Source organism: Triticum urartu, chromosome 6A (genome assembly GCF_056163025.1).
Source record: "Triticum urartu cultivar PI428250 chromosome 6A, HENAU_Tu73, whole genome shotgun sequence".
NCBI lineage: Eukaryota > Viridiplantae > Streptophyta > Magnoliopsida > Poales > Poaceae > Triticum > Triticum urartu.
The window spans coordinates 210,126,258-210,143,549 of NC_141878.1; the positions used below are offsets into that span (position 1 = coordinate 210,126,258).

General features: G+C 39.8%; 1 long non-coding RNA gene across 1 annotated transcript; it reads right to left on the reverse strand.

The window, feature by feature from the left end:
- Positions 1–649: 649 nt before the first annotated feature.
- LOC147964783 (uncharacterized) lies at positions 650–3,069 on the reverse strand. The gene is made up of 3 exons (XR_015609532.1): positions 2,718–3,069; positions 999–1,467; positions 650–905 (listed from the first exon to the last, which is right to left on the reverse strand). It is a non-coding gene; the product is annotated as an uncharacterized LOC147964783 (long non-coding RNA).
- Between the last annotated feature and the right edge of the window lie 14,223 nt (positions 3,070–17,292).

Below are 17,292 nucleotides of genomic sequence, written 5' to 3' on the forward strand. Positions count from 1 at the left end.
ATGCTCCAAAACCCTCAACTACCTTCCCACATCCACATATGACCTAAACCAAAAGTCAAACTCGGCCCCACCGATTCTTTCTATCCAAAGCCACCGAGTTTAGTTAACATAGCCACTGCCAGAATCCCTAATCAGTTCGGTCTCACCGATGGGATCTCGGTCTCACCAAGATGGGCTTGCAAACTCTCTGTTACCTGTTGCAATATTTTTGGTCCCACCGAGATATGCACACTACTAGGAAAATGATTTTTAACAATGGTATATGTGGTCGTTAAAGGTCGGATTGTGGTCGTTAAAGATCATTAACGACCACAATCTGCTGGTCATAGTAGGCTCCTCGTTAAAAGAATAACGACCCCACATCGTGGTCGTTATTCTTTTAACGACGAGATGGTGTGTCGTCGTCAAGCCCAAAGCAATAACAACCGCAATTGTATTATTAACTTCCACTTTTGTCGTCGCTAATAATGTTATCACGCTTGCCAAAGTATCAGTACCCTACCAACCTCTCTCTTCACACTTTGATATCCTTCTGAACCACATATATATGTACTCGGTTCATCGGTCACTTTATGCAACATCCAACATTTCAATATTAACATCCACATTGATATAAAAACTAATCTGAATTAAAAGGGTCATAGCCACATTTATTAATAGAAATACCAATATTCTGACATACAATTCTGAAATTAAAATATCATTAAACAAAATTTGAGTCAAAAGGACTCCTTATATATATGACCAATGTACTCGATCATGTCTATCTAGAAAACATGACAACTAGAAAATATAATATTAATTAATCTTCAATCGAGGGGCACCACTCGTTGTTTGAATGGATATCTTCATCCGCCATTACAATGCCTCCTAATGCTTCTATATATTACGGTCCACCATCAGTCCTACAAAATGTTGAGTAGGTTATGAAACTCAGTCCATGTACATAAATTGGCACAACGTATAGTAACATATAAAATCAATGTATGAGCACTTACTTTATCATGTTGTCTTTCATGGGAACTATGATTTAGAGATTTACCAGACACAAGACGCTTAATTTCTAACACTTCTTGCACCATATCATTGAACTTTCCTTCGAGTACTTGTTTCACTTTCTTAGAAGCTTGAAGTTTAGAAACCAATTCAACCTTACTTAATGCGGGTCCTCACAAATCTCTTGCTCTAATTCCTCCACCAAAGCCAGCTACGCAATCACGTCGCTTAGATGAGTCACATTTCTACACAACTTCACCATTCGAAAGATCAGGATCCAGTAGTAAGTTATTTGCATCAATTTCTACATGTCAGTAGGAATTGTACACTTGCTGCTCATTATAGAAGTTAATGCAATTAAATTAAGTCTTGCATGTTTGTCGGAGGTTGTAGAATCAGCAAAGGCTGTACCATTATTGTGTGTCTAGGAAAATGGTTTATCCATACTCGGTGGCTTGTTTCCTTTCCTCCCTGTTCCAACATAGGCAAGTGGCTATTATTAGTTCTAACAAAATGGCAAGACAAGTCACACCGATCTTATATAATAAACAAGATAAGTTAAAATTGTGTATCATGCCCCATATTATCCGTCTAAAGGGTTTACTGCCAGATCGATAAAAAAATTGTACATAACGATATGGTCTATATGCAAACATAGGCTATGTATATACACCAGAACAGAAATAAGGCTCTAAACACTAAATTTACCTATACATGAACCACTAAAGTAGGAACAAGATATGCGGACTTATGGGTTAGTGCTTGTTTAGAAACTGCAGCAACTCCATTCGCATCAGGACAAACACACACAGGATCGGAGCGACGTACCGCTAATGCATTAAGAAAACAAGTGGGCTTATTTAGTATATGGTTTTGTAAAGACTCGAACATCTACATAATTATGTTTCCTTAAATAAAAAGTCTACAACATGTAGTCACAACAATAATAGTATAGATAGAACATACCAAGATAAATTGTACTTTTGTGTTGTATTCACATTAATATAGCATCTCTTCAAGAGATCACAAAAACACGGGCGCGAATTTTCTTTTGGCCAAGGACCCTTGGTGTGCCCTTTCTTTTATTTATTTCTTTTTATTTTTCTCCACATTACAAATCTCACGCAGCCCCGGACTCAACACACCTATACGAAGCATAGCATGACTGGATATGGACTAGTACTTACATGACCAACGCATCTACATGGACACAGCCACGAACCTGACCAAGTACAAATCCAAGTCGGATTACTACTACTTGATGACACACGACCACACTTGCCTAATTAAAGCATACTCCAATCTAAACTCAAATTCACTCACCTAATCTAATTACACGGCAATGTTGATCGCTTCCTAATTAAAACAAACTTAAACACAACTTAGTACTACTAGCTCCTAGGCATTTTTGGATTACTTCTGCTAGATCGCAACAAACCACTACAATTGCAGTATGAAATATTTATTTTTGAGAAGAGATCACAGGAAATTGGTAACATGGAGAATCAGTGTCTGTTCAAGCACAGACACTCCCGATGGTGAATCAGTGTTAACTCTATTCGAAATTGCAGAACTCAACAATTAGGGAACCTCTATTTCACCTTCTTCTCCTTGAATGCCTGGCCAACCTCTCTATTTCACCTTGCTAATTCTTATAAGCTACAGGAAAAGGGAGGTCGAAAGAGTGAAGTTGGGGGAAGGAAGAGAAGGGGATTGAGCACCTTCAGTGATGGCCGTGGTGGTAGCAGGCTGGGGGCGGAAGGGGAGTGGGAGATGATGTCGCTGGACAGGAAGCCTGACTCGTTAGTGTTGTTGTTGCCCGCCGCCGCGCTGGTCTTGCAGATATCGGTGGTCGCCGCCGCCTGAGCGTACGGTCGTCGGTCGACGGTGGGAAACGAGGACCTCGGCTGCTCCACTGCCGGCAGACGCAGCACGTGACCCTATATCCACGTCACTCTTCCGTTGCTGCGCTTCTTCCAGGTCGATGCTCCATGGCTGGCTTCGATCCGTCGGATGGGTTGCGCCGCCATGGTTCATGTTTTGGTGAGGCTCAGTTTGTTTAGGAAACCTAGATCGATTAGAGGGATATTTATCCTTAATTAATCAAGGAGAACCATCAGCTAACGTAATTTAATGATGGGCCACGCAGGCCAAAGTTGGACGTAGGACTCGCTATGGTTGCAGTAACGACCAAGTATTGTTTATGCCTCGTTGTTAATGCTGCAATTTCTAGTAGTGGCAATCGGCCCCACCGAGTTTGCTTGGCCAACTCTCTGTTTCGCTTATTACCCAAATCGGTCCCACTGAGTTTGAGTAATCGGTCAAACCGAGTTTTGGTTTTACCCTAACCCTAGCACATCGGTTCCACCGAGTTGAACTAGTCAGTCCCACTGAAAACCCTAACGGTCACTAGGTTTACTAAATCGGCCCGACCGAGTTTTTCCCTTCGGTCTCACCGAGATTGGTAAATTGAGTGTAACGGTTAGATTCTGTGTGGAGGCTATATATACCCCTCCACCCACTCTTCATTCGTGGAGAAAGCCATCAGAACATACCTACACTTCCAATACACATTTTCTGAGAGAGAACCACCTACCTTTGTGTTGAGGTCATGATATTCCATTCCAACCATATGAATCTTGATCTCTAGCCTTCCCCAAGTTGCTTTCCACTCAAATCTTCTTTCCACCAAATCCAAATCCTGTGAGAGAGAGTTGAGTGTTGGGGAGACTATCATTTTAAGCACAAGAGAAAGGAGTTCATCATCAACACACCATTTGTTACTTCTTGGAGAGTGGTGTCTCCTAGATTGGCTAGGTGTCACTTGGGAGCCTCCGACAAGATTGTGGAGTTGAACCAAGGAGTTTGTAAGGGCAAGGAGATCGCCTACTTCATGAAGATCTACCGCTAGTGAGGCAAGTCCTTCGTGGGCGACGACCATGATGGAATAGACAAGGTTGCTTCTTCGTGGACCCTTCGTGGGTGGAGCCCTCCGTGGACTCGCGCAACCGTTACCCTCCGTGGGTTGAAGTCTCCATCAACGTGGATGTACGATAGCACCACCTATCGGAACCACGACAAAAACATCTGTGTCTCCAATTGCGTTTGAATACTCCAAATCCTTCCTTTACATTCTTGCAAGTTGCATGCTTTACTTTCCGCTGCTCATATACTCATTGCATGCTTGCTTGATATGTATTGTGTTTGTTAAACTTGTTCTTATACTCCACTTAAACTTAAGAATATTAAAAACTGCAACTTTTGGCACTTAGTGTCTAATCACCCCCCTCTAGACACCTCTTCTCGATCCTTTCAATTGGTATCAGAGCATTGGTCTCCATTGCCTTGGTTTAAACACCATTGGAGGAAGATGGATGTGTCTACTTTGGAGAGTCTTAGACATAGAGTGCCTATTCTTGATGGAGAGTATTTTCATGAGTGGAAAAATGAAATGCTTGAGATTTTCAATGAATATCATTTGAACAAGTACATTACTAGCCCTTGTGCACCTCATGTTGATCCTTTGCACCCTACCCTAGATGAAGATATTGACATGATTCGCAATCTTAGAACTGTTAATATTATCACTAGAGGCTTGCCTAGAAACTTGATTGGTTGTTTGCCGACTCTTAAGTGTGCCTACACCATATGGAAATTCCTTGAGGAACTCTTTCCAAATCATTCCTTGAAAGATCTAGATGAAATCCTCCATAAGTCTATTGCCTTGATTAAGATGAGTTCTAATGATCCCAAATTTGGTGACTGCTTATTTGAGCTTACTAATCTTACGAGTGCCAAAGGAGATGTTGGAATCATTAGCAATATCATTTCCAGAGCTATTAGAATTCATAAAGATAACTATAGAAATGATCATTTATCTAATGAATTGCCCTCTCTAGGAATTGATCAATCACAAGATGATGTTGAACATGAATACTCGGATGAGGATGATGATGATGATGATAGTGACTATGATCTCGATGATGCGATGAGACACTTTGGTCTTATGGCAAATCTTCGCGGCTACATGGCTGGAGGAAAGGAATGGCTCCTTGATAGTGGATGTACTGATCGTATGACCGGAGATAAAGACATGTTCCGTGAGCTTGCTGAAAATGACGGCCCTCGAAAGTATGTCACTTTTGGTGATAATTCAAAGGGTAAGGTGGTTGGCCTTGGTAAGGTGGCCATCTCACATGATAGCTCCATACAAAATGTCATGCTCGTTGAATCTCTTGGCTACAACTTACTTTCAGTATCTAGACTTGCTGATTTCGGTTTCAATGTCCTATCTACTGAAGTAGATTGCCAAGTGTTTCGTAGAGATAATCATAAAATGGTCTTTACCGGTATACATAGAGGAGATCTTTACATTGTTGATTTCACTAAAAATGCTCAACCTAAAACTTGCTTAATTGCCAAATCTTCTAAAGGCTGGTTGTGGCATATAAGACTAGGTCATGTTGGTATGCGAAATCTTGATAAGCTTATTAAAGGTGACCATATCCTTGGAATAAAAGATGTCATATTTGACAAGGATAGACTTTGTAGTGCTTGTCAAGCAGGGAAACGAGTTGGAGGAAGTCACCGCGCGAAGAACATCATGACCACAAGAAGACCACTCGAGCTACTTCACATGGATCTCTTTGGTATAAATGCCTACAAGAGTCTCGGTGGTAACTCATTTAGTCAGGTCATAGTTGATGATTTTTCAAGATTTACGTGGGTGTTCTTTCTTGATGACAAATCGCAGGTCCAAAATATCTTCAAAAACTTCGCTAGGAAGGCCCAAAATCAGTTTGACGTGAAGATCAAGAAGGTTCTGAGCGACAACGGAACGGAGTTCAAGAACGCAAATGTGGACACCTTTCTTGATGAAGAAGGGATTTCACACGAGTTCTCGGCTACGTACACACCTCAACAAAATGGAGTTGTTGAAAGGAAGAACCGGACTCTTATCGAGATGGCAAGAATGATGCTTGATGAGTACAAAACACCAAAGCACTTTTGGGCGGAAGCGGTTGAGACAGCTTGTCATGCAACAAATCGCTTGTATCTTCACAAGCTACTCGACAAGACGGCATACGAGCTCCTCACCGGTAACAAACCCCAAGTTGGATACTTTCGAGTATTCGGCTCAAAGTGCTACATTCTTGATAAGCATCGTCGTTCTAAGTTTGCTCCTAAATCTCATGAAGGCTTCCTACTTGGTTATGGCTCAAACTCTCACACTTACCGTGTCTACAACAATTTCACCCGAAAGGTTGAAGAGACGGTAGATGTGAAGTTTGATGAATCTAACGGCTCGCAAGTAGAGCAACTGCCAATTGATGTAGGAGACAAAGACCCTTCGGAAGCAATTCAAGACTTGTCCATTGGCAAGATTTGTCCAACGGAAGTGAAGGAGAGTACCTCGTCCGTCCAAGTGGATGCTTCTACCTCACGACAAGGTGAACCAAGAGTTGATACGGAAGCATCCACAAGTGGGACACGCCAAGATGAAGAAAACGAGGAAGTGCACCAAGATGAACATCAACAACCTCCTTCTCCACCACGACAAGAGAACGACAACGTTAACAATGAAGAAGGCCAAGAAGAAGCACAAGATGAAGAGGATGTTCCACCCCGACCCAAGCAAAAGCTTTCACGAGTTCGAGCAAGAATTGCTAAGGATCATCCCGTCGAGCAAATCTACAATGATATCCAAACCGGGAGAATCAGTCGCTCTAAAACTCGTTTAGCTAACTTTTGTGAACATTACTCATTCATCTCTAGCATTGAACCTATGAAGGTTGAAGAAGCATTGGAGGATCCGGATTGGATAAACGCTATGCATGAAGAGCTACACAACTTTGAGAGAAATCAAGTGTGGACTTTGGTCGAGAAGCCCGACAACAACCACAACATCATTGGTACCAAATGGGTGTTTCGCAACAAGCAAGATGAAGATGGACAAGTGGTTTGGAACAAAGCACGTCTCGTCACTCAAGGCTACACACAAGTTGAAGGTATGGACTATGGTGAGACATATGCTCCCGTTGCTAGACTTGAGTCCATTCGCATCTTACTTGCTTATGCTAATCACCATGATATCACCTTGTACCAAATGGACATTAAAAGTGCTTTTCTAAATGGCAAAATCTAGGAGGAAGTTTATGTTAAGCAACCTCCCGGCTTCGTCAATCCTAAGAAACCTAATCATGTTTACAAACTTCACAAATCCCTTTATGGTCTTAAACAAGCTCCTAGAGCATGGTATAAATGCTTGACCAAGTTCCTTATTGAAAAAGGCTTTGAAATTGGTAAAATTGATTCTACTCTTTTTACTAAAAGGTTAATGGAGAACTATTTGTGTGCCAAATTTATGTTGATGATATCATATTTGGTTAAACTAACCCTCATTTTAGTGAGAAGTTTGGAAAGCTAATGTCGGAGAAGTTTGAGATGTCTATGATGAGTGAACTCAAATTCTTTCTTGGTTTGCAAATCAAGCAAACTAAGGAAGGTACCTTTGTCTCTCAAATGAAGTACACCAGTGACTTATTCAAGAAGTTCAATATGCAAGAATGCAAAGGTATGACTACACCCATGCCTACTAGTGGACATCTTGATTTAACCAAAGATAGTGAACCAGTTGATCAAAAGGTTTATCGCTCTATGATTGGTTCATTGTTATATCTATGTGCCTCTCGTCCCGATATTATGCTAAGTGTGTGCATGTGTGCACGATATCAAGCTGCTCCTAAAGAGTGTCATCTTAAGGCTGTGAAAAGGATAGTGAGATACCTAATCCATACACCAAATTTTGGCATTTGGTATCGTAAGAGGTCCTCTTTTGATCTTGTTGGCTACTCCGATTCGGACTATGCCGGAGACAAGGTTGATAGAAAGTCCACTTTGGGTAATTGTCAATTCCTTGGTAGATCTCTTGTGTCTTGGTCTTCTAAGAAACAAAACTCGGTATCCTTATCCACCACCGAAGCGGAATACATTACCGCTGGTTCATGTTGTGCTCAATTACTTTGGATGACCCAAACTCTTAAAGATTATGGGATATATGTGAAACATGTTCCATTGCTATGTGACAATGAAAGTGCTATTAAGATTTCTCACAATCCCGTGCAACATTCTCGAACTAAGCATTTTGAAGTTTGTCATCATTTCATTCGAGATCATGTTGCAAAAGGGGACATTAACCTTAAGCATGTTCGCATCGATAAGCAATTGGCGGATATATTCACTAAACCACTTGATGAGAAAGTGTTTTGCAGGTTGAGAGGTGAATTGAACATCATTGATGCTTCAAACTTGGAGTAGGAACTCCATTTGATACATGCGGGGCATGAGCCTATGACTAATCCTCGATATTCCTCTTATGATGCTATTCTTATGTCTTGGATATATTTGTACCTTGCATGTTATCTAACCCGTGTAGGTACTTGGTTGAATCTAAATCTGTGAGATTGCCACACACTCATATCTTGAGAAATTTCTACATCACCAAGTCTCTACACAATGGTGGTTGAAGACAAGGAAGCACGAAACCATTCAAACATATCCTTTAGTAAATTTTATGTTGAGTCTCATGATTGTCATTTTGGATACACAAGTGCTCTTCCTTGCAAAGCTAACCCATGTAGGTAGATGAACTCAAACTCCAAGTGGTGCTCCCAACCCTTGATGAACTACATCAACCTTGAGCAACCCACACAAGTTCAACTACATGAACAAGATCAACACCACCACCCAAGGTATTTTTTTCGATCTTAGAAGCTTTACTCCAAGTCATGAGTCAAAGCAACTCGACAAGATGTGAATACATCAAAAGGCTTAAATGAAAAATGGTAACCCCATTTTGAGCTTAAACGATGAGTATGACCTATCATCAAGTGCTCTCACTTGACTCCTAAGTCAATATACTCTAACATAGGTGACTTTGTCACTGACCATTTCTAGATGAAGTTCTCTAGTGTTTCTCCGTGCTTTTGCATTTGCATATTTGTTTCCCCTTTCAAAAAAAACTTCATCTAGAACTTTTAGTTTCTTTTCTTTCCTTTCTTGTTCTGCATTTTCTGCATCCAATTCATTGCAAATCTTTTAGTTAATTCCTTGCATATCCTTGTGAGATCTTACTTGTCTAGTGAGCTGAGGTGACAAGTGATTTCACTCTGATGAACTTGGTCACACCGGTTTGTTCTCTTCGGCCCAATCGAAATCCTTCAGTGCAACCGAAGCACACAACTTGGAGTCACCGATTTCATCACAGGAAAACCAACTTGCCACTTATTCTTGATTTCTGTTTGCTCCATCTCCACTCAATGATTCTTGTCCTCTGCCAGCATCATATTAGACATGCTGCTTTGCTCTGTGACTCAAGGACCAACCCATTTGTATCACATGACCAGAAGAGCCCTTCTTGGAAATTGATGTCAAAGGGGGAGAGAGAGATCACATCAAAGCATAATCCTTCCTATAGGGGGAGAAAGAGAGAGTACTCAGGGGGAGAGAGTTTCTCAACTAGGAGAAAGTAATATCATCAAAGACCCCAGATGCTTGGTGTTCAAGAGGAGAGATGTCACATGTTTTTAAGAGGGGAAAGACATGTTTGGTTGCTTGCTTTAGCTCAAGCTCTGTTGTTCCTTTTCGTTGCTCTGATTTTCTGTTCCCTATCTTCTCCAAATATCCCATGCAGATTCAGGGGGAGCAAGACATCTAAGGGAAGGAAATCTCTGATTTTATTGCATATCTTTACCTTTGGGGACATGTCTATATCCAATGTGGTACTTAGTACTCACTCTACATGTCATCCCAGTCTTGGTTCTCTTGTGGTTTCTCTTGTTTGCTCTGGTCAGTAGGTGTATCTGTGTTATTTAACCTTGTTTGCGCAGGTTCATCCCATCCTAAGCCAACTCAAGACCACAAGGTAAGTATATGCATCACAATCATGTGAATGAGAAGTTCTTGCTGATGTACATACTATTTGCAAGAAGGACTCATGAGCATGAAGGTACATTTCTCACATTCACATCATTTGCTCCGATGCATATAGCCAAGATACATGTAACACATTGCTTACTCTATCATGTTTACGCATTCACACGCTCCTATATTCAATATTCACATGATTGCATACATGTAGGGGGAGCCTATGCATGTTACATGTCTTTCCAAAGCTTTACTTGCTATTCTCTATATCTTTATCTAAAGCTTTGATGTATGTTGTCATGAATTACCAAAAAGGGGGAGATTGAAAGCACAAGTGCTCCCTGGGTGGTTTTGGTAATTAATGTCAACATATCTCTTGTTGGACTAACACTTTTACCTAGTATGTTTCAGATAACTACAACAATGGAGTGGCATGGACTAGAGGATGTGGAACCCTTTCAAGATGCTAAGGACAAAGGATTGGCTCAAGCTTCAAGATCAAGACTCTACATTTTCTATTTTAGTGATCCAAGATCACATCGAGTCTATAGGAAAAGCCAATACTAACAAGAGGGGATGAGGTGTTGCTTAATGGCTTGCTTGCTCAAAGTGCTTAGTGATATGCTCCAAAACCCTCAACTACCTTACCACATCCACATATGACCTAAACCAAAAGTCAAACCCGGCCCCACTAATTCTTTCTATCCGGAGCCACTGAGTTCAGTTAACATAGCCACTGCCAGAAACCCTAATCAGTTCAGTCTCACCGATGGGATCTCGGTCTCACCGAGATGGGCTTGCAAACTCTTTGTTACCTGTTGCAATATTTTCGGTCCCACCGAGATATGCAATTGGCCCCACTGAGTTTGCTTGGCCAACTCTCTGTTTCGCTTATTACCCAAATCGGTCCCACTGAGTTTGAGTAATCGGCCAAACCGAGTTTTGGTTTTACCCTAACCCTAGCACATCGGTTCCACCGAGTTGAACTAGTCGGTCCCACCGAAAACCCTAACGGTCACTAGGTTTACTAAATCGGTCCGACCGATTTTTTCCCTTCGGTCTCACTGAGATTGGTAAATTGAGTGTAACGGTTAGATTCTGTGTGGAGGCTATATATACCCCTCCACCCACTCTTCATTCATGGAGAAAGCCATCAGAACATACCTACACTTCCAATACACATTTTCTGAGAGAGAACCACCTACCCTTGTGTTGAGGTCAAGATATTCCATTCCAACCATATGAATCTTGATCTCTACCCTTCCCCAAGTTGCTTTCCACTCAAATCTTCTTTCCACCAAATCCAAATCTTGTGAGAGAGAGTTGAGCGTTGGGGAGGCTATCATTTGAAGCACAAGAGCAAGGAGTTCATCATCAACACACCATTTGTTACTTCTTGGAGAGTGGTGTCTCCTAGATTGGCTAGGTGTCACTTGGGAGCCTCCGACAAGATTGTGGAGTTGAACCAAGGAGTTTGTAAGGGCAAGGAGATCGCCTACTTCGTGAAGATCTACCGCTAGTGAGGCAAGTCCTTCGTGGGCGACGACCATGATGGAATAGACAAGGTTGCTTCTTCGTGGACCCTTCGTGGGTGGAGCCCTCCGTGGACTCGTGCAACCGTTACCCTCCGTGGGTTGAAGTCTCCATCAACGTGGATGTACGATAGCACCACCTATCGGAACCATGACAAAAACATTTGTGTCTCCAATTGCGTTTGAATACTCCAAATCCTTCCCTTTAGATTCTTGCAAGTTGCATGCTTTACTTTCCGCTGCTCATATACTCATTGCATGCTTGCTTGATATGTATTGTGTTTGTTAAACTTGTTCTTAAACTCCACTTAAACTTAAGAATATTAAAAACTGCAACTTTTGGCACTTAGTGTCTAATCAACCCCCTCTAGACACCTCTTCTCGATCCTTTCAGTGACTTTACCAATAACAACAACAATGATTTTATTAACACTCCGATTGCTCCTCTTACCGATGCCGAATCTTGTGAAATTAATACTGCTTTGCTGAATCTTGTCATGAAAGATCAATTTGCTAGCCTTCCTAGTGAAGATGCCGCTACCCATCTAAATAGCTTTGTTGATTTATGTGATATGCAAAAGAAGAAAGATGTGGATAATGATATTGTTAAATTGAAGCTATTTCTGTTTTCGCTTAGAGATCATGCTAAAACTTGGTTCTCTTCTTTGCCTAAAAATAGTATTGATTCATGGAATAAGTGCAAAGATGTTGTTATCTCTAAGTATTTTCCTCCCGCTAAGATCATCTCTCTTAGAAACGATATTATGAATTTTAAAATACTTTATCCTGAGCATGTTGCAGAAGCTTGGGAGAGGATGAGATTAATGATATGTAATTTCCCTACACATGGTTTGAATTTATGGATGATTATACAGAATTTTTATGTTGGATTGAATTTTGCTTCTAGAAATCTTTTAGATTCAGCCGCGGGAGGCACTTTTATGGAAATCTCTTTAGGAGAAGCTACTAAACTCCTATATAATATTATGGTTAATTATTCTCAATGGCACACCGAAAGATGTACTAGTAAAAAAGTTCATGCGATAGAAGAGATTAATGTTTTGAGTGGAAAGATGGATGAATTGATGAAATTGTTTGCTAATAAGAGTGTTTCTTCTAATCGTAATGATATGCCTTTGTCCACTTTGATTGAGAATAATAATGAATCTATGGATGTGAATTTTGTTGGTAGGAACAATTTTGGTAACAACGTGTATAGAGGAAATTTTAATTATAGGCCGTTCCCTAGTAATTCCTCTAATAATTATGGTAATTCCTACAACAACTCTCATGGAAATTTTAATAAGATGCCCTCTGATTTTGAGACTAGTGTTAAAGAATTTATGAATTCGCAAAAGAATTTCAATGCTTTGATTGAAGAAAAATTGCTTAAGATTGATGAGTTGGCTAGGAACGTGGATAGAATTTCTCTTGATGTTGATTCTTTGAAACTTAGATCTATTCCACCTAAGCATGATATCAACGAGTCTCTCAAAGCCATGAGAATTTCCATTGATGAGTGCAAATAAAGAACCGCTAGGATGTGTGCTAAAAAAGATTGCTTTGTGAAGGCGTGTTCTTCTAGTTTTCATGATAATAATGATGAAGATCTAAAAGTGATTGGTGTGTCTCCTATTAAATCCTTGTTTGCCAATATTAATCTTGTTAAAAATGGGACTGGAGATGAGTCAACTTTAGTTAGAAGGCGTCCGAATGATTCAGAGTTTTTAGATCTTGATGCAAAAATTAATAAAAGTGGGATTGAAGAGGTCAAAACTTTACATAGAAATGAACCCACTATTTTGGATTTCAAGGAATTTAATTATGATAATTTTTGTTTGATAGATTGTATTTCCTTGTTGCAATCCATTCTAAATTCTCCTCATCCTTATGATCAAAATAAAGCTTTTACCAAACACATCGTTGATGCTTTAATGCAATCCCATAAAGAAAAGCTTGAACTAGAAGTTTCTATCCCTAGAAAACTTTATGATGAGTGGGAACCTACTAGTAAAATTAAGATTAAATATCATGAATTCTATGCTTTATGTGATTTGGGTGCTAGTGTTTCCACAATTCCAAAACTTTGTGTGATGTGTTAGGTTTCCGTGAATTTGATGATTGTTCTTTAAATTTGCATCTTGCGGATTCTACCATTAAGAAACCTATGGTAAGGATTAATGATGTTCTTATTTTTGCAAATAGGAATTATATGCCCATAGATTTCATTATTCTTGATATATATTGCAATCCTACATGTCCTATTATTCTTGGTAGACCTTTCCTTAGAACGATTGGTGCGATTATTGACATGAAAGAAGGAAATATTATATTCCAATTCCCATTAAGGAAAGGCATGGAACACTTTCCTAGCAAGAAAATTAAATTACCTTATGAATCTATTATGAGAGGCACATATGGATTGCATACCAAAGATGACAATACTTAGATCTATCCTTGTTTTTATGTCTAGCTAGGGGTGTTAAACGATAGCGCTTGTTGGGAGGCAACCCAATTTTATTTTTGTTCCTTGCTTTTTGTTCCTGTTTATTAATAAATAAATCATCTATCCTATGTTATGATTGTGTTTTTTATGTTTTAATTAGTGTTTGTGCCAAGTAAAGCCTTTAGGATCTTCTTGGGTGATTGTTATTTGATCTTGCTGGAGAAAACAGAAAGTATGCGCTCACGAGAATAATTTTCATTTTTTACTAGAGAGCGATAAAATACCAATTCCAACTGCAGTATATCATTATACAAATTATTTAGGATGTTCTAATTTCTCAGGATTTTTGGAGTTACAGAAGTATTCGAAACCTACAGATTGCTATCTGTTTTTGACAAATTCTATTTTTCGCATGTTGTTTACTTATTTTGATGAATCTATGGCTAGTATCGGGGTGTATGAACCATAGATAAGTTAGAATACAGTAGGTTTAACACCAATATAAATAAAGAATGAGTTGATTACAGTACCTTAAAGTGGTGGTTTGTTTTCTTATACTAACGGAGCTCATGAGATTTTCTGTTGAGTTTTGTGTTGTGAAGTTTTCAAGTTTTTGGGTAAAGATTTGATGGATTTTGGAATAAGGGTGGCAAGAGCCTAAGCTTGGGGATTCCCAAGGAACCCCAAGGTAAAATTCAAGGACAACCAAAAGCCTAAGCTTGGGGATGCCCCGGAAGGCATACCATCTTTCGTCTTCGTCCATCGGTAACTTTACTTGAGACTATATTTTTATTCACCACATGATATGTGTTTTTCTTGGAGCGTATTGTATGATTTGAGTCTTTTCTTTTTAGTTTACCACAATAAGACTTGCTATACACACCCTTTTGGAGAGACACACATGAATCGGAATTTCTTAGAGTACTCTATGTGCTTCACTTATATCTTTTGAGCTAGATAATTTTGCTCTAGTGCTTCACTTATATCTTTTTAGAGCACGATGGTGGTTTTATTTTATAGAAATTATTGATCTCTCATTCTTCACTTATATTATTTTGAGAGTCCTTTATAACAGCATGGTAATTTTCTTTGGTTATGAAATTAGTCCTAATATGATAGGCATCCAAGATGGGTGTAATAAAAACTTTCATATAAAGTGCATTGAATACTATGAGAAGTTTGATACTTGATGATTGTTTTGAGATATGAAGATGGTGATATTAGAGTCATGCTAGTTGAGTAGTTGTGAATTTGAGAGATACTTGTGTTAAAGTTTGAGATTCTCGTAGCATACACGTATGGTGAACCGTTATGTGATGAAGTCGGAGCATGATTTATTTTTTTGATTTTCTTCCTTGTGAGTGGCGGTCGGGGACGAGCGATGGTCTTTTCCTACCAATCTACCCTCCCTAGGAGCATGCGCGTAATACTTCGTTTCGATAACTAATAGATTTTTGCAATAAGTATGTGAGCTCTTCATGACTAATGTTGAGTCCATGGATTATACGCACTCTCACCCTTCCACAATTGCTAGCCTCTCTAGTACCATGCAACTTTCGTCAGTACCATAAACCCACCATATACCTTCCTCAAAACAGCCACCATACCTACCTATTATGGCATTTCCATAGCCACTCTGAGATATATTGCCATGCAACTTTCCACCGTTCCATTATTTATGACACGCTTCATCATTGTCATATTTCTTTGCATGATCATGTACTTGACATCATATTTGTGGCAAAGCCACCATTCATAATTCTTTCATACATGTCACTCTTGATTCATCGCACATCTTGGTACACCACCGGAGGCATTCACATAGAGTCATATTTTGTTCTAAGTATCGAGTTGTAATTCTTGAGTTGTAAGTAAATAAAAGTGTGATGATCATCATTATGAGAGCATTGTCCCAGTGAAGAAAGGATGATGGAGACTATGATTCTGCCACAAGTAGGGATGAGACTCCGGACGAAAAAAAGTGGCCATAAAAAAGGAGAAAGGCCCAAAAAAGAGATAAAAAGAGAGAAGGGACAATGCTACTATCCTTTTTCCACACTTGTGCTTCAAAGTAGCACCATGATCTTCATGATAGAGAGTCTCCTATTTTGTCACTTTCATATACTAGTGGGAATTTTTCATTATAGAACTTGGCTTGTATATTCCAATGATGGGCTTCCTCAAAATGCCCTAGGTCTTCATGAGCAGGCAAGCTGGATGCACACCCACTTAGTTTCTTTTGTTGAGCTTTCATACACTTATAGCTCTAGTGCATCCGTTGCATGGCAATCCCTACTCACTCACATTGATATCTATTGATGGGCATCTCCACAGCCCGTTGATACGCCTAGTTGATGTGAGACTATCTTCTCCTTTTTGTCTTCTCCATAACCACCATTCTATTCCACCTATAGTGCTATGTCCATGGCTCACGCTCATGTATTGCGTGAAGATTGAAAAAGTTTGAGAACATCAAAAGTATGAAACAATTGCTTGGCTTGTCATCGGGGTTGTGCATGATTTAAATATTTTGTGTGATGAAGATAGAGCATAGCCACACTATATGATTTTGTAGGGATAGCTTTCTTTGGCCATGTTATTTTGAGAAGACATAATTGCTAGGTCAGTATGCTTGAAGTATTATTATTTTTATGTCGATATTAAACTTTTGTCTTGAATCTTTCGGATCTGAATATTCATGCCACAATAAAGAAAATTACATCGAAATTATGTTAGGTAGCATTCCACATCAAAACTTCTCTTTTTATCATTTACCTACTCAAGGACGAGCAGGAATTAAGCTTGGGGATGATGATACGTCTCCGATGTATCTATAATTTTTATTGTTACATGCTATTATATTATCGGTTTTGGATGTTTAATGGTATTTAATATGCACTTTTATATTATTTCTGGGACTAACCTATTAACCGGAGGCCCAGTGCCAGTTGCTGTTTTTTGCCTATTTCAGTGCTTCGCAGAAAAGGAATATCAAATGGAATCCAAACTGAATGAAACCTTCGCGAGGATCTTTTTTGGAGCAAACGCAATCCAAGAGACTTGGAGTGGAGGTCAAGGAAGCAACGAGGCGGCCACGAGGTAGGGCGGCGCGCCCCCCACCCTCGTGGGCCCCTCATAGCTCCACCGACCTACTTCCTTCGCATATATATACTCTTATACCCTGAAAACATCCAGGGAGCCACGAAACAACTTTTCCACTGCGGCAACCTTCTGTACCCATGAGATCCCATCTGGGGACCTTTTCCGGCGATCTACCGGAGGGGTATTCGATCACGGAGGGCTTCTACATCAACACCATAGCCTCTCTGGTGATGTGTAAGTAGTTTACCACAGACCTTCGGGTCCATAGTTATTAGCTAGATGGCTTCTTCT